We start from the raw sequence: 23,034 nt of genomic DNA, 5'->3' as shown, positions 1-23,034 counted from the left end.
AATAATAACAATAAAATAAAACATCACCACGCAGTTATATATAATCTATTCAGCCTCTGGCTGTCACAACCACGCAGTTAAGATAATTAAACAGTAAAATAATACTCTGACTCGAAATCCACCCTACTCCACTACACTCGTAAAACTCAAATCCGACGAACTCACCTCTTCTGCCGTCCAGGCAGGCATGTAGTAGAATAAAAACCAAATCCAAATCCATCGATATAATAAAATCTATATCATGTCCATAAGCAAATAAATCCAGAACATAACAAGTGCAAACAGTCTAGAACAGAGAAGGAAACCAAACGAAAAACCAATCACATCCTCGAGGTCTGCAGGGACCAGCAACTGGAACTCTCTCCTGACAGCATCAACCTGAAAATATCAACAATGGAGGCGGGGTGAGTCCAACACTCAGCAGGTACAATTGATATGCAAAGTAAAGAAATAACACCTAGCACTAATCATGCGTACAGTCTCCTGATAAAGATAAAGGTAATTACAAACCGAAGAAGACAGGAGAGAATCTGTACTAACCAGGACCCGGTAAAAGGACAAACAGTCCGAAAGGTATAGAAGACCTGTATGCATGTCAATCAAGGTATCCAAGCAATGTGCAGCATATAAGTGCAACAAACACAAACACAAACAATAAATGCATCATGCATATGATGCCAATGTCATGGTCACCCCTGACGCCAGTCAGCCAACTCACAACAAAAGTGGGACCGAGTGGGTAGGGCTGTGACAACCGTGCACTCAGCAACACTACTCCTGATGAGTGATCGAGTGGACGGGATGCTGTCGGAGTACATACGTACTCCTACCCCAAATCATAAATGGGGGAGCGCAATGCTCTCAACTCCCGGTACGGGAGGGATCTCTAACGTGCTACACGCTGCGTCACACTACCCATGAGCGGACCAACGGAGCACCGGAAGAGCCAAACTGACGTGCTACCACTCTGTGTCCCGCTACCCATGAGCGTCACAACGGAGCACCGAACAGTGATGAAACTGGCAAAGTGCTCGACAATAAAGGAGCAATCAATCACTCAGCATGCAATCATGCGAATGGTGCATGTCACTAAACATGGTAATATACTAAACCAATCTCTGGTCATATCATAATGTGCACCAAAGCGAATGAATCATATCAAGGTATCTGATCATATAAGGTATCAAACCTAGGTCCTGACATGGTAAAATATGGTTATATCACTACCCATGAGCATGTGGAATCAGGTACATATCCATACAAGATGTAAACAAACAATCAATCAACAGGTAGCATGTATTGGGCAGTGATTAACCGAAACAAGTAAGAAACACAATTAATGCATCTTGTTAATTTAATTACTAAGCATATCAAAGACAATAAGTCAAAAGTACCCGCCTCCGATAAAATAGAAAGGTCCAAGATGACTCCAAGATACTCGTCTCGCGTCAAAGTCCTGAATCAATTCGCACAGTTTAGCTAATTTAATTTTTAAACAAATAGCTAAACTAATTTCTAATCCACTGATCATTTAGGGTTAGTTTCATTAATCCTGATTACACTATTATATAACTTATAAACTTAAGTTATTAATTATTGCTAACACAACTAGCAATAATCTACCATGAAAATCAAAACTCTAAACCTTACCTCAATTCACGGCCGTGATTAATCCATAATCAAGGAATGTGTTTGCTGCTGGAACAAGGTGAGTGGCTGGAAATCCACTTGCAAAACAATCAAGAAGGAAACTCACTAATCAACAAAATAACTCAATTCAAAACATAACCTACTGACCTTACCTCTTCCTTGATGCCCTCAACCAAAGCAAGATTGCCACGACAAGTTCCAACAGCCCCAAATCAAACCTACTGGCCAGACGTAACAACCTACTGCCCTGATCAAGTTGCTGTCCACCAACCGGATCAAGAAGAAATGATCAAGAAATCACAAGACACTCTATTAACAATTAAAGTCCAGTAATAATTTGTTCCCATTACCTCTTCTTCGATGATGACAGCGAGAATCAGAAGTTGGTGAAGCCGCTGTCCACCAAACCCTATACACTAAATTAGCCATCCCACACCCAAGTGCTGCTCACGGCAGGATAAGAATCAAAGCACAGAATTGAAAACAAAAACAAACCCTAAGCCCTCACCTTCAGTCCCACTGGCCGGGTTACAACTACCCCCTGTCACCTTCTTAAGCTCTTGATTTCCGGCGACCTAGGCATAGTGTACAGAGGCGGCGTCGCATAGGGCAGAAACAAGGCCGCAATCACTCTAGATCAGAGACACAAGGAAGGGAAACTTCGGCCGGCGCACAGGGAAGTCGGAGAGGTGGCTCGTCACCGGCGGCAGAGGGGGTCAGCATCGCGGGCAGAAGGCCGGCGCTAGAGTAAAAGGTGCGGCGGTGCTACGGTGGTCAGTGGCGCTCGGCACCTAGGGCACGGCGACGGCGATGCTAGGCAGAGGCGACAGCGCTGCTCAAGTCCAGTGAGGGCAGCGGCTTCGGCAGGGCTCAGTGGCGGCCGACTGTCGGCTATGGTGGCGGCGTGAGGTGGCTAGGGCAGAGGACACAGGGGGAAGAAACCGCCGGCGCCGGCGGTTAGGGCTTTTTTTTTTCTCGGCGTCGGGTTCGGGAGTGAGGCTCGGGAGAGAAGGAACACGGGGGGGAAAGAAAATAAATGAAAAAGAAAAAGGAATTAGGAATTTTTATAAAAGAAACAATTCCTCGCTTAAATGGGTCGTCCAAACAGGCTTTTCCAGGCCCCATTTTTATCCCGTTAACTCGTCCGTACGAGCTCCGAAAAATTCCCGAAAAATGTCCAAAAATTCCGGAAAATTCATTTATTGATAATCGTCATTTTTTTCCGGTATTTTACAGAGTTACACCACTTGAATGGGAAAAATGAAATTCACACCCAAAAACCAAGTGGCCGACCACTTTCAAAAACTCACCAATTAATTGCATTAATTGCAATTAATATGAAACCATTAAGAGAGTGGCTTTGTAACTTCCATGAGGTGACACCCATGATGATGTGGAACATCATTATTGGTCCACCTAATGCCAACTCACCAATGAGGTGGCAAAAGGTCAAGTCAAAATTGACCTTTGGTCTTCCTTCTCAAGTCAAGTCAAACTTGACTCAATCTCTACCATGGTGGATCTAATCCAACCATTTGATTCGAGCCAACTTAATATAATGAATCTAATTCATTAAATTGAATTGATTCAATGAGTCAAAATCTAAATTAGACTCATTTAACACATGAATCAACTTGAGTCGAACTCAAGTTAGCCCAATTAGGATTACTCTTAATCCAATTTGATTCATCAAATGAATCTAATCCTCTTGGTTCATCATATGAACCTAATCTCCACCTAATTGTCCTAAGTGTGTGACCCTATAGGTTCTTGTAACGTTGGCAATGCCCTAAACCCATTTAGGAGCATAAGTAATGAGCGGTATCTAGCAACACATCATTACTACCCAAGTTACAAGAATGTCGATATCCGACATCACCTTGTGACTACCAATTGTGACTACTCACAAAATAATGACAAGTGTCCTTCTATCCTAGACATCTAGATTGATCAATGTGAGGCATAGACCGTGTCATCCTCTAATCAATCTAAATCTTGAACTCCAAGTAGACTCACTCGATCAAATGAGCTCAACATCTAATGTTGACTCATTTGGGCATGGTCATGCACTTAGTGGTCTCACTCTATCAAGAATACCGATGTCGCTCCCGTCATATGGGAGGGATAGATCCCATCTACATCACTCACATCCCTCTACATAATTCGTTATATACCCAGTAATCGCCTTTATAGTCCACCCAGTTACGGGTGACGTTTGACGAAACTAAAGTACATAACTCCTTATGTAGGGATCCATGGTGACTTCAGGTCTAAGGACTAATAGTCATACTAATAGCCACATGAGAAAGTATATGACACTCATATAACGATCCATGATACTTTCTCATGGCGGGTCATTCAATATACATTCTCTAATGCATACCCATGTGTCAGCTTGATATCTCTATATCCATGACTTGTGAGATCAAGTCATCGAGCTGACCTACATGCTAGTCTTATTGTATTAACATTGTCCCTGAATGCTAATACTTGACTAGGAATGATTTAGAGTAGTGTTCCCTATATCATCTCACTATCGATTCAACTAATCGATTGATATAGGTATGAACCTTCTACTCAAGGACGCTATTATACTTAGTCTATTTGGCACTAATATAAATAAGTATAATAACCAAACAAAAGCCTTTATTAATATACAAGAATATGATATACATGAGTCCATATAATCATCAAATGATTGGCTCTAGGGTTCTAACTAACAATCTCCCACTAGCACTAGTGCCAATCAGTATAGGCTCTAAGGCCTAAAGACCTAGTGTGACCATCATGCTTCCTCTGTGCCAAAGCCTTAGTCAAGGGATCTGCGATGTTAGCCTCTGTAACTCCGCAAATCTTCACATCTCCTCTATCGATAATCTCTCGAATGAGATGGAAGCGCCGTAGTATGTGCTTGGTCCACTGGTGTGAGCGAGGTTCCTTCGCTGTGTATAGCTCCATTGTTGTCACAATAGAGCTCAACTGGTCAGCGATGTTAGGAACCACCCCAAGTTCGATGATGAACTTGCGGATCCAAATCGCCTTCTTTGCCTCGATGCGGCAATATACTCGTCATGTTGTAGAATCAGCTCCTACCTTCGAACTCTTCCACTGACGAGACCACCATTAATGCAAAATACGAACCCAGATTGCGATCGGTAATCATCCTGGCCGGCAGCATCACCGTAACCCTTTACGTTAGCTCATCATTGCCTCCATATATCAAGAAATATTCTTTAGTCCTTCTTAAGTACTTAAGAATATTCTTGACCGCTATCCGATGACTTTCACCGGATCTGACTGGTATCTGCTCGTCATGCTCAAAGCGTACGAGACATCAGGTCGAGTACATAGCATGGCGTACATGATCGATCCTATGGCTGAGGCATAAGGGATCTGATCCATGCGGTCTCTCTCCTCTCTAGAAGAGGGACCTTGAGTCTTCGAAAGACTCACGCCATGTGACATCGGCAGAAATCCCTTCTTGGAGTTCTGCATGGCAAACCGAAGGAGTACCTTGTCAATGTATGTACTCTGACTTAGGCCAAGCAATCTCTTAGATCTATCTCAATAGATCTGTATTCCTAGAATGCGGGATGCCTCACCTAAGTCCTTCATTGAGAAGCAACTCCCTAGTCAGGTCTTGACAGACTGAAGCATAGGGATGTCCTTCCCAATGAGTAGTATGTCATCCACATACAGTATGAGGAAGACAACTATATCCCCTACAACCTTCTTGTAGACACAAGGTTCATCTTCGTTCTTGATGAAACCAAACTGTTTGATCGCATCATCAAATCGAAGATTCCAGCTCCGAGAAGCTTGCTTTAGTCCATAAATGGACCTATGCAGCTTGCATACTCTGCTAGTATGCTGTGGATCTACAAAACCCTCAGGTTGTGTCATGTACACATCCTCGAGTAGGTTTCCATTCAGAAACGCGGGTTTGACATCCATCTGCCAGATCTCGTAATCGTGGTAGGCTACAATAGCAAGCATGATCCGAATGGACTTAAACATCGCCACTGGAGAAAAGGTTTCATCATAGTCAATACCATGAATCTGCTTGAAACCTTTAGCTACCAAGCGACCCTTATAGATAAGTCCATCCATGTCAGTCTTTCTCTTAAAGACCCACTTGCACCCAATGGGTTTTACCCCTTCAGGTGGATCAACCAAAGTCCATACTTGGTTGGTGTACATGGATTCTATCTCGGATCTCATGGCCTCTAGCCATTTCTCAGAATCTGATCTCATCACAGCTTCCTGATAGGTGGTAGGCTCATCCTCTGTGAGCACAATGTCATCATGGTCAGAAAATAGAAATGAGTATCTCTCAGGCTGACGACGTACCCTATCAGACCTGCGAAGAGGTATGTCTACATGAACCGGTTGTTGTTCCTCAACTCCTTGTGGAACAACATCATCCACAACACTTTGTGGTTCCAGTTCAATTTCCATCGTGGCATTAGTGCTATTGTTCGCATCTTGAACTTCTTCAAGATCGAACGCGCTCCCACTAGTCTTTCTAGAAACAAAGTCTCTTTGCCACAACTACCTTGTGCTGACTGGGAATGTAGATGTAATATCCCTTAGTTTCCTTGGGATATCCGATGAAATAGCACTTGTCAGATTTAGGTCCTAATTTGTCTGAGACTTGTCGTCGTACGTAAGCCTCACAACCCCAAATCCTCATAAAAGACACCTGGGCATCTCTCCCAGTCCATATCCTATATGGTGTCTTTATCACGGCCTTTGATGGAACTCGGTTGAGTATGAAAGTTGCCGTGTCTAGAGCATATCCCCATAGATATGTCGGAAGATCTGTGTGACTCATCATAGATCGTACCATATCTAATAAGGTACGATTCCTCCTTTCGGATACACCATTCCACTGTGGTGTTCCAGGAGGAGTGAGTTGAGATAAAATCCCACACTCAGCTAAGTAGTCACGAAACTCATGGCTTAAGTATTCACCACCTCGATCTGATCGAAGTACCTTAATACTCTTGCCAAGTTGGTTCTGTACTTCATTCTTGAATTCTTTGAACTTTTCAAAGGATTCAGACTTATGTGTCATCAAGTACACATAACCGTATCTACTGAAATCATCAGTAAATGTGATGAAGTACCTATAACCGCCTCTAGCAGCAACATTGAAAGGGCCACATACATCACTATGTATGAGTCCTAACAAATCAGTTGCTCTCTCGCTATGCCCACTAAAGGGCGTCTTGGTCATCTTGCCTCATAGGCATGACTCGCATATCTCATATGATTCTAAATCAAATGAGTCCAGCAAACCATCCTTATGGAGCTGGGATAAGCGCTTGTCATTTATATGACCTAAGCGACAGTGCCAGAGGTAGGTTTGGTTCATGTCATTTGACTTGAACCTCTTGGTACTAATGTTATAGATAGGGCTCTCAAGGTCTAGAATATAGAGTCCGTTTATTAGTGGTGCACTACAATAGAACATATCTTTTAAATAAACAGAACAACATTTGTCTTTTATTATAAAAGAGTATCCTTTCTTGTCTAAACAAGAAACTGAAACTATGTTCTTAGTAAGAGCAGGCACATAACAACAATCATCTAAATTTAGTACAAGCCCAGAGGGCAGAGATAGTTGATAAGTTCCTACAGCAACAGCAGCAACCCGTGCTCCATTGCCTACTCGTAGGTCCACCTCGCCCTTTGCCAATGCTCTGCTATTTCTCAGCGCCTGCACATCAGTACAAATGTGAGAAGCACATCCAGTATCTAATACCCATGATGTAGAAATAGATAGATTGACTTCTATAACATATATACCTGAAGTGGAAGTCTCACTTCGCTTCTTCTTAAGATCTTCCAAGTATACCTTGCAGTTCCTCTTCCAGTGCCCGGTCTGACCGCAGTGGAAGCAGGTAGCATCCTTGGCGACCCCTCCTTTAGGCTTCAGTGCCTTGCCTTTGCCCTTGGCTTGGGACTTTCCTTTGCCTTTGGGCTTGCCTTTGCCCTTATGCTTCTGGACCATCAGAATGGGCTTAACCTTCTTAAGGTTAATCTCAGTAGTTCGTAACATACTAAGGAGCTCGGGCAGTGGCTTGTCAATCTCGTTCATGTTATAGTTCAGAACGAATTGACTATAGCTATCTGGCAAGGACTGCAAGATCAAGTCAGTGGCCAGCTCTTGGCCAAGTGGGAACCCCAGTCTTTGTAGGTTCTCTATGTACCCAATCATCTTGAGTACATAAGGACCTACAGGAGCCCCGTCTGACATCTTGCACTGAAACAGTGCCTTCGAGATCTCAAATCTCTCATGCCTCGCTTGTCCCTGATATAGTTGGCGAAGATGCTCAACCATATCAAAAGCGCCCATCAACTCATGTTGCTTCTGAAGCTCTGAGTTCATGGTCGCGAGCATTAGACAGGACACATCTAATGCGTCGTCTTGATGCTTCTTGTAAGCATCTTTGTCGGCTCGCGGGGCATTGGCAGGAGGAGCCTCCGGAATGGGCTGCTCCAGAACGTACAGCTTACGCTCCTGGGTGAGAACTATTCTCAAGTTCCTGTACCAGTCCAGGAAATTCGCTCCGTTGAGCTTGTCCTTCTCAAGGACAGATCGCAGGGAGAAGGAATTCGTGTTCGACGTCATGGTTATCTACAACAGAAAATTTGCAGAAATAAATATCATATTCTTTAAAATCATTTAATTAGGCCTTTAATTAAACGATGCTCCCACTGAATTCTATAATTCTTGTGGGACAAGATCCACATCATACTAACCCTTGAGTTAGCTTTGGCTAATACGCCCAAGGCTTAGTATGATCGGTAGGTAACGATTACCAATTACATCTCTATGCAACTCTTGTTTATAGAATCAATATCCGCATTTATATTAAAACTCGAGTTAGCTTCGGCTAATACGCCCGAGAGTTAATATAGATGTGATTTTGACCTATCTTTTCCAACCGTTGGAATAATGCCTATAGTTGACTCGATCCAACCGAGTAACTAGGAATACTCAATCTAATTGAGTTTGTATTCACCCATGCATTGATAGGCGGGACCAAGATTGTCCCTCCGTACCCTACCAAGATAATATGTATTGCTCTGCTTTGGCAGATTCAACAATACATGTGATCGAGGTAGTGATAGGTATCACGACACGGTTAGGCATTTAGAGTTGGTTCGATCTAGATCTAATCTAATCGAGAAGGATGCATCTTGTGCACGACTTAGATCTAATCTAATCGCAAGGGTGCATCATGTGCACGACTTAGATCTAATCTAATCGTTAAGGCACTAATTAATTAATTAACTATTAAACATGCATCAGATACATAATAATTAATTAATTAATCTATTTGTGATTTAGTCATGGCCCTACTACGATCTTCTCAAGCCAATGAGAAGATCGAATGGTCAACCTAGGGTCAACAGCTTCTCCAAGCTCCTCCCTTTGACCACCTTGTGTTGCTCGTGCCCGCCTCGGAACTCCGTCTCGTGTGGACCCTCCACCGCTCCAATTTGTACATTACAATTTGAAACTCGAGTTACATTCGAGTCTAAATCTAATTTACAACAAGAATAAAAGATGAGGCACGACGCGCAGGTCGCGAATAATAAAATAAATCGCAAACACATCACAGCACGCAGGCAGTATTATGAATTACAACACAACCAATCATATTGGGTTTTGGGCCATGACTATCACAAAATTAATATATAATTCAAAATTATATATTTTCTTATTTTCTGTAATTTTAAAATAATTTTTACAATTTTACAAGTAAAATTTCCCGGCGGGTTTCGAGCGCAATCGCGGAACGGATCCCCTTGCGGGGCCAGGAGCGCCCTACCCGCGATCTAACCATCGCGAGGTTCCTTTGCAACAGCGCTTAAACCCGCTGTCCCAAAATGATTTGGGCCGAGACATTACCGTTTGGAAAAATCTTCCCGACGGGTTCGTTTTAGCGATTTCGGGTGCGATCACGGAGCAAATCCCCGGTTAGGGCAGGCCCTACCCACGATCTAACCATCGTGAGTTGATCCGTTGCGATCTAAAGGCACCCGAGTCCACTGTCCCAAAAGATTTTGGGTCGAAACGAAGCCGTTTGGGAAAATTCTTCCCGATAGCCGAAGCCTACAAGTGCCGAGACACTTGTGCTTCGCCTATAAGGAAAAATTACCCATAAAAACATAAAAATTGAATTTTTACAGAAAATCACAGAAGCTTTTTGTTTTCCAAAAACCAAAAACTAACTCGTACAAGTCTTTGCACGTGGCTCTGATACCACTGTTGGGTTCTTCGAGCCGCGAAAACCGCTTTTTCGCGTCGCGGAAACCCCGAAGGACCCAAAGCCGTAGATCCGTGCAAAGATTCGTATACAAAATTCGAAAAACTATTTCTTGTACGAGTTCAAAAACTGATCTACTACTTAGATCTACGAGAAAAATGTTTACCCTTGTAGCGATGCCCTTCGCGTTCCCGCTCGTCCAAATGATGCCGGATCTCAAGACCGTCAAGCGCCGGTCCTCTAGAAGTATCCACACGGACACACTAGATGGAGATGACCAAAAACCAAGGTGTGCTAGCACCTATGTGGTTCGGCCAAGGGAGGAGAGGGAGAGGGAGAGCTTGAGAGGAAGAACACAAGGAAGAAGAAGGAGTTACACCACTTGAATGGGAAAAATGAAATTCACACCCAAAAACCAAGTGGCCGGCCACTTTCAAAAACTCACCAATTAATTGCATTAATTACAATTAATATGAAACCATTAAGAGAGTGGCTTTGTAACTTCCATGAGGTGACACCCATGATGATGTGGAACATCATTATTGGTCCACCTAATGCCAACTCACCAATGAGGTGGCAAAAGGTCAAGTCAAAATTGACCTTTGGTCTTCCTTCTCAAGTCAAGTCAAACTTGACTCAATCTCTACCATGGTGGATCTAATCCAACCATTTGATTCGAGCCAACTTAATATAATGAATCTAATTCATTAAATTGAATTGATTCAATGAGTCAAAATCTAAATTAGACTCATTTAACACATGAATCAACTTGAGTCGAACTCAAGTTAGCCCAATTAGGATTACTCTTAATCCAATTTGATTCATCAAATGAATCTAATCCTCTTGGTTCATCATATGAACCTAATCTCCACCTAATTGTCCTAAGTGTGTGACCCTATAGGTTCTTGTAACGTTGGCAATGCCCTACACCCATTTAGGAGCATAAGTAATGAGCGGTATCTAGCAACACATCATTACTACCCAAGTTACAAGAATGTCGAGATCCGACATCACCTTGTGACTACCAATTGTGACTACTCACAAAATAATGACAAGTGTCCTTCTATCCTAGACATCTAGATTGATCAATGTGAGGCATAGACCGTGTCATCCTCTAATCAATCTAAATCTTGAACTCCAAGTAGACTCACTCGATCAAATGAGCTCAACATCTAATGTTGACTCATTTGGGCATGGTCATGCACTTAGTGGTCTCACTCTATCAAGAATACCGATGTCGCTCCCGTCATATGGGAGGGATAGATCCCATCTACATCACTCACATCCCTCTACAAAATTCGTTATATACCCAGTAATCGCCTTTATAGTCCACCCAGTTACGGGTGACGTTTGACGAAACTAAAGTACATAACTCCTTATGTAGGGATCCATGGTGACTTCAGGTCTAAGGACTAATAGTCATACTAATAGTACATCACTCACATCCCTCTGCATAATTTGTTACATACCCAGTAATCGCCTTTATAGTCCACCCTGTTACGGGTGACGTTTGACGAAACCAAAGTACATAACTCCTTATGTAGGGATCCATGGTGACTTCAGGTCTAAGGACTAATAGTCATACTAATAGCCACATGAGAAAGTATATGACACTCATATAACGATCCATGATACTTTCTCATGGCGGGTCATTCAGTATACATTCTCTAATGCATACCCATGTGTCAGCTTGATATCTCTATATCCATGACTTGTGAGATCAAGTCATCGAGCTGACCTACATGCTAGTCTTATTGTATTAACATTGTCCCTGAATGCTAATACTCGACTAGGAATGATTTAGAGTAGTGTTCCCTATATCATCTCACTATCGATTCAACTAATCGATTGATATAGGTATGAACCTTCTACTCAAGGACGCTATTATACTTAGTCTATTTGGCACTAATATAAATAAGTATAATAACCAAACAAAAGCCTTTATTAATATACAAGAATATTATATACATGAGTCCATACAATCATCAAATGATTGGCTCTAGGGCTCTAACTAACAATACACTCCTCTAAAAATATTACCTTTCTTCTTAGACTTCTTGGATTGACTCACTCACCCACCTTCTTCCACCATGAAAGTCACGGCAACCACCAGCCAAGAGAGGGAAGAAGCAAGGAAGAAGAAGATACAATTACCACACAATCAATACACCAAATGAAAAACCTCTCCTCATTAGTGTGTGGCCGGCCACACAATGTAACCTCCCCATTAATGTGGCCGGCCACATTAAAACCAAGAGGAAGGTGTAACCCCCATGAGGTGGCATGTCTCATGAGGTGGAGGTGATGTGGCAAGGATGAGTCATCCTTATGATGTGGCAATACATCAAGTCAAACTTGATGTTTCAACTTCTACTTGGTAAGTCAAACTTGACCAATTGTCTTCCTTGTTGAGTTAAATCCAACCTTTGATTCAAGTCAATTTCAATTTAATGAATCTCAATTCATTAATATAAATTGACTCAATTAATCAAATTTAAATTAGACTCATTCAACAATTGAATCTAATCGAGTATAACTCAATAAGTCTAATTTGAATCCAATCATTGGTGCATCATATGAACCTAATCCAATTGGTTCATCATATGAACCTAATCTCCATCCACTTGTTCTTTGTGTGTGACCCAATAGGTTCTTGTAACGTTGGCAATGTTTCTAAACTCCTTTAGAAACATAAGCAATGAGCGGCATCTAGCAATACATCATTGCTACCCAAGTTACAAGAAATGTCGAGATCCAACATCACCTTATGACTACTAATTGTGACTCCTCACAATATGTGACATTGTCCTTATATCCTAGACATCTAGATTGATCAATGTGAGGCATAGACCGTGTCATCCTCTAATCAATCTAAATCTTGAACTCCAAGTAGACTCACTCGATCAAATGAGCTCAACATCTAATGTTGACTCATTTGGGCATGGCCATGCACTTCGTGGTCTAACTCTATCAAGAATATTGATGTCGCTCCTGTCATATGGGAGGGATATATCCCATCTACATCACTCACATCCCTCTACATAATTTGTTACATACCCAGTAATCGCCTTTATAGTCCACCAGGTGGCGTTTGACGAAACCAAAGTACATAACTCCTTATGTAGGGATCCATGGTGACTTCAGGTCTAAGGACTAATAGTCATACTAATAGCCACATGAGAAAGTATATGACACTCATATAACGATCCATGATACTTTCTCATGGCGGGTCATTCAGTATACATTCTCCAATGTATACCCATGTGTCAGCTTGATATCTCTATATCCATGACTTGTGAGATCAAGTCATCGAGCTGACCTACATGCTAGTCTTATTGCATTAACATTGCCCCTGAATGTTAATACTTGACTAGGAATGATTTAGAGTAGTGTTCCCTATATCATCTCACTATCGATTCAACTAATCGATTGATATATGTATGAACCTTCTAATCAAGGACGCTATTATACTTAGTCTATTTGGCACTAATACAAATAAGTATAATAACCAAACAAATGCCTTTATTAATATACAAGAATATGATACAATGAGTCCATACAATCATCAAATGATTGGCTCTAGGGCTCTAACTAACAATCTCCCACTAGCACTAGTGCCAATCAGTATAGGCTCTAAGGCCTAATGACCTAGTGTGACTATCATGCTTTCTCTGTGCCAAAGTCTTGGTCAAGGGATCTGCGATGTTAGACTCTGTAGGTACTCTGCAAATCTTCACATCTCCTCTATCGATAATCCCTCGAATGAGATGGAAGCGCTGTAGTATGTGTTTGTTCCGCTGGTGTGAGCGAGGTTCCTTCGCCTGTGCTATAGCTCCATTGTTGTCACAATAGAGCTCAACTGGGTCAGCGATGCTAGGAACCACCCCAAGTTCAGTGATGAACTTGCGGATCCAAACTGCCTCCTTTCTTGCCTCTGATGCGGCAATATACTCGGCCTCTTGTTGAATGCTACTCGTATCTCCTTGAACTCTTCCAGCTCACAGCACCACCATTTAAGCAAAACACGAACCCTGACTGCGATCGATAATCATCCTGATCGGTCTGGAAGCTGGCATCACTGTAACCCTTTACAGTTAGCTCATCATTGCCTCCATATATCAAGAAATATTCTTTAGTCCTTCTTAAGTACTTAAGAATATTCTTGACCGCTATCCAGTGACTTTCACCTGGATCTGACTTGTATCTGCTCGTCATGCTCAAAGCATACGAGACGTCAGGTCGAGTACATAGCATGGCGTATATGATCGATCCTATGGCTGAGGCATAAGGGATCTGATCCATGCGGTCTCTCTCCTCTCTAGAAGAGGGACCTTGAGTCTTCGAAAGACTCACGTCATGTGACATCGGCAGAAATCCCTTCTTGGAGTTCTGTATGGCAAACCGAAAGAGTACCTTGTCAATGTATGTACTCTGACTTAGGCCAAGCAATCTCTTAGATCTATCTCTATAGATCTATATCCCTAGAATGCGGGATGCCTCGCCTAAGTCTTTCATTGAGAAGCAACTCCCTAGCCAGGTCTTGACAGACTGAAGCATAGGGATGTCCTTCCCAATGAGTAGTATGTCATCCACATACAATATGAGGAAGACAACTACGTCCCCTACAACCTTCTTGTAGACACAAGGTTCATCTTCGTTCTTGATGAAACCAAACTGTTTGATCGCATCATCGAAACGAAGATTCCAGCTCCGAGAAGCTTGCTTTAGTCCATAAATGGACCTATGCAGCTTGCATACTCTGCTAGTATGCTGTGGATCTACAAAACCCTCAGGTTGTGTCATGTACACATCCTTGAGCAGGTTTCCATTCAGAAACGCGGTTTTGGCATCCATCTGCCATATCTCATAGTCATGGTAGGCTGCAATAGCAAGCATGATCCGAATGGACTTAAACATCGCTACTGGAGAAAAGGTTTCATCATAGTCAATACCATGAATTTGCTTGAAACCTTTAGCTACCAAGCGACCCTTATAGATAAGTCCATCATCCATGTCAGTCTTTCTCTTAAAGACCCACTTACACCCAATGGGTTTTACCCCTTCAGGTGGATCAACCAAAGTCCATACTTGGTTGGTGTACATGGAATCCATCTCGGATCTCATGGCCTCTAGCCATTTCTCAGAATCTGGTCTCGTCACAGCTTCTTGATAGGTGGTAGGCTCATCCTCTATGAGTACAACGTCATCATGGTCAGACAAGAGAAATGAATATCTCTCAGGCTGACGACGTACCCTATCAGACCTGCGAAGAGGTATGTCTACTTGAACCGGTTGTTGTTCCTCAACTCTTTGTGGAACAACATCATCCACAACACTTTGTGGTTCCAGTTCAATTTCCATCGAGGCATTAGTGCTATTGTTCGCATCTTGAACTTCTTCAAGATCGAACGTGCTCCCACTAATCTTTCTAGAAACAAAGTCCCTTTCTAGAAAGACCCCAGTCTTTGCCACAACCACCTTGTGCTGACTGGGAATGTAGAAGTAATATCCCTTAGTTTCCTTGGAATATCCGATAAAATAGCACTTGTCGGATTTGTGTCCTAACTTGTCTGATACTTGACGTCGAACGTAAGCCTCACAACCCCAAATCCTCATGAAAGACACATGGGCATCTCTCCCAGTCCATATCCTATATGGTGTCTTTATCACGGCCTTGGATGGAACTCGGTTGAGAATGAAAGCTGCCGTGTCTAGAGCATAGCCCCAAAGGTATTTCGGAAGATCTGTGTGACTCATCATAGATCGTACCATATCTAATAGGGTACAATTCCTCCTTTCGGATACACCATTCCACTGTGGTGTTCCAGGAGGAGTGAGTTGAGATAAAATCCCACACTCAGCTAACTAGTCACGAAACTCATGGCTTAAGTATTTACCACCTCTATCTGATCGAAGTACCTTAATACTCTTGCCAAGCTGGTTCTGTACTTCATTCTTGAATTCTTTGAACTTTTTAAAGGATTCAAATTTATGTGTCATCAAATACACATAACCATATCTACTGAAGTCATCAGTAAACGTGATGAAGTACCTATAACCGCCTCTAGCAGCGACATTGAAAGGGTCACATACATCACTATGTATGAGTCCTAACAAATCAGTCGCTCTCTCGCTGTGCCCACTAAAGGAAGTCTTAGTCATCTTGCCTCGTAGACATGACTCGCATATCTCATATGATTCAAAATCAAATGAGTCCAACAAACCATCCTTATGGAGCTAGGAAAAGCGCTTGTCATTTATATGACCTAAGCGACAGTGCCAGAGATAGGTGTGGTTCATATCGTTCGATTTGAACCCCTTGGTACTAACGTTATAGATAGGGCTCTCAAGGTCTAGAATATAGAGTCCGTTCATCAGAGGTGCACTACAATAGAACATATCGTTTAAATAGACAGAACAACATTTGTTCTTTATTATAAACGAAAATCCTTTCTTGTCCAAACAAGAAACTGATATAATGTTCTTAGTCAATGCAGGCACATAACAACAATCGTCTAACTCTAGTACAAGCCCAGAGGGCAGAGATAGATAAAGTCTAGAATTTGAACCCGTGCTCCATTGCCTACTCGTAGGTCTATCTCGCCCTTTGTCAATGCTCTGCTATTTCTCAGTGCTTGTACATTAGTACAAATGTGCGAAGCACATCCGGTATCTAATACCCACAACGAAGAAATAGAGAGGTTGACTTCTATAACATTTATACCTGAAGTAGAAATCTTATTTCTCTTCTTCTTAAGATCTTCCAGGTATTCTTTGGAGTTCCTCTTCCAGTGCCTTGCTTGTCCTTGATATAGGTGACAAAGATGTTCAACCATATCGTAAGCACCCATCAACTCATGTTGCTTCTGAAGCTCAGAGTTCATGGTCGCGAGCATAAGACAGGACACATCTAATGCGTCATCTTGATGCTTCTTGTAAGCATCTCGGTCTGCTTGCGTGGCAGTGGCAGGAGGACCCTCCGGAATGGACTGCTCCAGAACGTACAATTTACGTTTCTGAATGAGAACTATTCTCAGGTTCTTGTACCAGTCCAGGAAATTTGCTCCGTTGAGCTTGTCCTTCTTAAGGACAGAACGCAGGGAGAAAGAGTTCGTATTCGACATCATGGTTATCTACAACAGAAAATTTGCAGAAATAAATATCATATTATTTTAAAATCATTTAATTAGGCCTTTAATTAAATGATGCTCCCACTGAATTCTATAATTCTTGTGGGACAAGATCCACATCATACTAACCCTTGAGTTAGCTTTGGCTAATACGCCCAAGGCTTAGTATGATCGGTAGGTAACGATTACCAATTACATCTCTATGCAACTCTTGTTTATAAAATCAATATCCGCATTTATATTAAAACTCGAGTTAGCTTTGGCTAATACGCCCGAGAGTTAATATAGATGTGATTTTGACCTATCATTCCAACTATTGGAAGAATGCCTATAGTTGACTCGATCCAACCGAGTAACTAGGAATACTCAATCTAATTGAGTTTGTATTCACCCATGCGTTGATAGGCGGGACCAAGATTGTCCCTCCGTACCCTACCAAGATAATATGTATTGCTCTGCTTTGGCAGATTCAACAATACATATGATCGAGGTAGTGATAGGTATCATGGCACGGTTAGGCATTTAGAGTTGGTTCGATCAAGATCTAATCTAATCGAAAAGGATGCATCTTGTGCACGACTTAGATCTAATCTAATCGCAAGGGTGCATCATGTGCACGACTTAGATCTAATCTAATCGTAAGGCACTAATTAATTAATTACTTATTAAACATGCATCATATACATAAGCAATTAACTAATTAATATATTTGTGATTTAGTCATGGCCCTACTACGATCTTCTCAAGCCAATGAGAAGATCGAATGGTCAACCTAGGGTCAACAGCTTCTCCAAGCTCCTCCCTTTGACCACCTTGTGTTGCTCGTGCCCGCCTCGGAACTCCGTCTCGTGTGGACCCTCCACCGCTCCAATTTGTACATTACAATTTGAAACTCGAGTTACATTCGAGTCTAAATCTAATTTACAACAAGAATATAAGAGAAAGGCACGACGCACAGGTCGCGGAAAAATAAAACATACAACACGCGCAAACACATAACGGCACGCATGCCGTATTATGAATTACAACACAATCCAATCATATTGGGTTTTTGGGCCATGACTATCACAAAATTAATATATAATTCAAAATTATATATTTTCATAATTTTCTATAATTTTAAAAATAATTTTTTACAATATTTACGAGTAAAATTTCCCGGCGGTCCCGTTTAGCGGTTTCGGGCGCAATCGCGGAATGGATCCCCTTGCGGGGCCAGGGGCAGCGCCCCTACCCGCGATCTAACCATCGCGAGGGTTCCTTTGCGATCCAACAGCGCCTAAACTCGCTGTCCCAAAACGATTTGGGTCGAGACATTGCCGTTTCGGAAAAATCTTCCCGGCAGGTTCGTTTTTAGCGGGTGCAATCGCGGAGCAAATCCCCTTGCGGGGTTAGGGGCAGTACCCCTACCCACGATCTAACCATCGTGAGTTGCTCCTTTGCGATCTAATGGCACCCAAGCCCACTGTCCCAAACGGATTTGTGGCAAAACGAAGCCGTTTTGGAAAAATCTTTCCGGTAGAGACACTTGTGCTTCGCTTCTACGGAAAAATTACCCATAAAAACTATAAAAATCATAATTTTACAGAAAATTACAGAAACTTTAGTTTTCATAAAACCAAAAATCAAACTCGTACAAGCCTTGCACGTGGCTCTGATACCACTGTTGGGTTTTTCGCGTCGCGGAAAACCCGAATCACCCGAAGCCGTAGATCTGTGCAAGGAAAACTGAACAAAAATACGAGTACGAGTTTCAAAACTTTAGATCTACTCCTAGATCTATGTGTTGAGAGTTTTACCTTTGAAGCGTGCCCTCGCAAAATCCCGCTCGTCCAAGGTACGTGTCGGATCTCCAAAGTATCAAGGTAGATACTTCTCTAGTGATATCCACACGAACAAGGAGTACTCTCTAGCACTCAAGGATGGAGAAGAAAGACCCCAAGTGTGCTAGCACTCTCTCTAGGGCTCTCGGATGGGAATGGAAGAAGAAAGGAAAGCAAAGAAGAGAATACAATACACTCTAAAAATATTACCTTTCTTCTTAGACTTCTTGGATTAACTCACTCACCCACCTTCTTCCACCATGAAAGTCACGACAACCACCAGCCAAGAGAGGGAAGAAGCAAGGAAGAAGAAGATACAATTACCACACAATCAATACACCAAATGAAAAACCTCTCCTCATTAGTGTGTGGTCGGCCACACAATGTAACCTCCCCATTAATGTGGTCGGCCACATTAAAACCAAGAGGAAGGTGTAACCCCCATGAGGTGGCATGTCTCATGAGGTGGAGGTGATGTGGCAAGGACGAGTCATCCTTATGATGTGGCAATACATCAAGTCAAACTTGATGTTTCAACTTCTACTTGGTCAAGTCAAACTTGACCAATTGTCTTCCTTGTTGAGTTAAATCCAACCTTTGATTCAAGTCAATTTCAATTTAATGAATCTCAATTCATTAATATAAATTGACTCAATTAATCAAATTTAAATTAGACTCATTCAACAATTGAATCTAATCGAGTCTAACTCAATAAGTCTAATTTGAATGCAATCGTTGGTGCATCATATGAACCTAATCCAATTGGTTCATCATATGAACCTAATCTCCATCCACTTGTTCTTTGTGTGAGACCCAATAGGTTCTTGTAACGTTGGCAATGTTTCTAAACTCCTTTAGAAACATAAGCAATGAGCGGCATCTAGCAATACATCATTGCTACCCAAGTTACAAGAAATGTCGAGATCAAACATCACCTTGTGACTACTAATTGTGACTCCTCACAATATGTGACATTGTCCTTCTATCCTAGACAACTAGATTGATCAATGTGAGGCATAGACCGTGTCATCCTCTAATCAATCTAAATCTTGAACTCCAAGTAGACTCACTCGATCAAATGAGCTCAACATCTAATGTTGACTCATTTGGGCATGGGCATGCACTTCGTGGTCTAACTCTATCAAGAATATTGATGTCGCTCCCGTCATATGGGAGGGATAGATCCCATCTACATCACTCACATCCCTCTGCATAATTTGTTACATACCCAGTAATCACCTTTATAGTCCACCCTGTTACGGGTGACGTTTGACGAAACCAAAGTACATAACTCCTTATGTAGGGATCCATGGTGACTTCAGGTCTAAGGACTAATAGTCATACTAATAGCCACATGAGAAAGTATATGACACTCATATAACGATCCATGATACTTTCTCATGGCGGGTCATTCAGTATACATTCTCCAATGTATACCCATGTGTCAGCTTGATATCTCTATATCCATGACTTGTGAGATCAAGTCATCGAGCTGACCTACATGCTAGTCTTATTGCATTAACATTGTCCCTGAATGTTAATACTCGACTAGGAATGATTTAGAGTAGTGTTCCCTATATCATCTCACTATCGATTCAACTAATCGATTGATATAGGTATGAACCTTCTACTCAAGGACGCTATTATACTTAGTCTATTTGGCACTAATACAAATAAGTATAATAACCAAACAAATGTCTTTATTAATATACAAGAATATGATACAATGAGTCCATACAATCATCAAATGATTGGCTCTAGGGCTCTAACTAACATTATATGTTTACATGTTGCTTAGAATTTGATTCCTCTTCATGAAAGGTTTCGGCCATGAAATAATTGGAAACCTAGGAGGGCTTTAAAATTTAGGTTAACATGCTTATGATCTTTCTTATGTTAGTATGTGAAGATATCATGAGAATTTTTATGTTTGTATGTTGTCTAGAGATCATGTGGACCTTTCATGACTTTCGGCCATATGGGTTTAGTGACTAGATATACCTCACATGCTATGAAGGGATGATATTTAGTGATTCCATGAATGGTTATGTCTTTTTAGGATATGTGTTATGTTCTTTCATGTATGCTTATGACCCATGTATGTACTATGTGCTCAAACATGCTTACTTTATGACATGATAAAATGATACGTTCGTTATGTAAGCCTATGATTCATGCATGTGCTGTGTGCCCAAATATGCATGCTTTAAGATAAGTGATATGTTCATGATGTATGTTATGATTCATGCATGTGCTGTATGCCCAAATATGCATGTTTTATGATATGTTAAGAAATATGATATGCATGAAATGATAAGAACTATGATATGTAAGTTAAGTCATGCTACTTTACTTTATGTATGGCTTGTACCAAGGGTGGGCTCCATAAGCGCCCCGGGGTCGATGGACTAAGAAACGAGCCTTGTTAGGGATGGGCTCCTAAGTGCCCCTAGGTCGATGGACTAAGAAACGGGCCTAGTATGTATGCCTTGTAGGGTTCAAGACTTGCTACCTTGGACCTACATAGGACGCGCACAATTATGTATGTGGTACAAGCCAGGGCCCTAATCATGTTGAGATTATGTTTAAGTATGTATTGTATAAGTTTTCAAAAGACATGTTGCATATGTTGCATGATATATGTTTAGGGATGTACTATGATTATACTTTATGATTACGCCATGCTAGTTATGCTGAGGTTATGCTATGACAGGATACGTTTGATGATCATGATATGTTATGCCATGATAATTTATGTTATGTTATGATATGCCATGATATGCTCTTAACATGTTACACTTGTCTTTATGCCTTATGACTTGTGATTTTAATGTTCTTGACGATTTTTGTGAGTAGGAAAGGAACTTACTGAGGAGCTTACTTTCTTGTACCACAGATAAAGGCAAGGAATGGATGTACTAGGGGAGCAGTAGGAGGGCTTGAAGGATGTGTGCGGTAGTGGACTGGCTAAAAGAAATGACCTGCTTTCATTTAATAAGAAATTTGTCATGTTGATGTTTTTACTTTATGACTCCATGACTTTAAGTATGTGTTTGGTATTAAGACCCAAAATTTAGGATAAGCATGCTATGTGGACCTTTTATGTCTATTGTGACTTTTAAGTAAGAAAAAGGTTTTTAAATTCTCTAAGTAAGACTTCCGCTGTGTTAAGTATGCAAGAGTCGTCAAGTAACCCCCGTCGCCTTAGCAGGAGGGGCGGGGCGTTACAGTGTTCGTATTTGACGTCATGGCAATTCTACAACAGAAATAAATGCAGAAATAAGTATCATATTCTTAATCATTTAATTAGGCCTTTAACTAAATGATGCTCCCACTGAATTCTATAATTCATGTGGGACAAGATCCACATCATACTAACCCTTGAGTTAGCTTTGGCTAATACGCCCAAGATTTAGTATGATCAGTAGGTAACGATTACCAATTACATCTCTATGCAACTCTTGTTTATTGGATGAAATCCGCATTTATATTAAAACTCGAGTTAGCTTTGGCTAATACGTCCGAGAATTAATATAAACGTGATTTTGTCCTACCTTTCCAACCATTGGAAGAATGTCTATAGTTGTACTCGATCCAACCGAGTAAACTAGGAATACTCAATCTAATTGAGTTTGTACTCGCCCATGCGTTGATAGGCGGGACCAAGATTGTCCCTCCGTACCCTACCAAGATAGTATGTGTTGCTCTGCTTTGGCAGATTCAACAACATCATGCGATCGAGGTAGTGGTAGGTATCACGGCATAGTAGGCATTTTGAGTTGTCGTGATTTAGATCTAATCTAAATGATGTTGTATCATATACACGAAATAGATCTAATCTAATCGATAGAGTGCATCTTGCACATGATGTAGATCTAATCTAATCGTAAGGGTGCATCTTGTGCACGATTTAGATCTAATCTTAATCGCTAGGCACTAATTAATTACTTAATTAAACATGCATCATATACACAAGTAATTAACTAAGTTTTGTGATTAGTCATGGCCCTACTACGATCTTCTCAAGCCAATGAGAAGATCGGATGGTCAACTTCTCAAGCGCCTTCCTTTTGACCACCTTGTGTTGCTCGCGCCTTCCTTGTAACTCCGTCTTGAGTGGACCTTCCACAGCTCCAATTTTGTACATTA

The 23,034-nt window shown here is 41.5% G+C and overlaps 1 long non-coding RNA gene across 1 annotated transcript; it reads right to left on the bottom strand.

Annotated features, from left to right (window-relative positions):
• Window positions 1-1,412: 1,412 nt before the first annotated feature.
• Window positions 1,413-2,372, bottom strand: LOC121990109. The gene is made up of 4 exons (XR_006114459.1): window positions 2,001-2,372; window positions 1,803-1,909; window positions 1,651-1,716; window positions 1,413-1,456 (listed from the first exon to the last, which is right to left on the bottom strand). It is a non-coding gene; the product is annotated as an uncharacterized LOC121990109 (long non-coding RNA).
• Between the last annotated feature and the right edge of the window lie 20,662 nt (window positions 2,373-23,034).

Source organism: Zingiber officinale, chromosome 6B (assembly GCF_018446385.1).
Source record: "Zingiber officinale cultivar Zhangliang chromosome 6B, Zo_v1.1, whole genome shotgun sequence".
NCBI lineage: Eukaryota > Viridiplantae > Streptophyta > Magnoliopsida > Zingiberales > Zingiberaceae > Zingiber > Zingiber officinale.
This window is presented reverse-complemented; position numbering and strand designations above follow the sequence as displayed.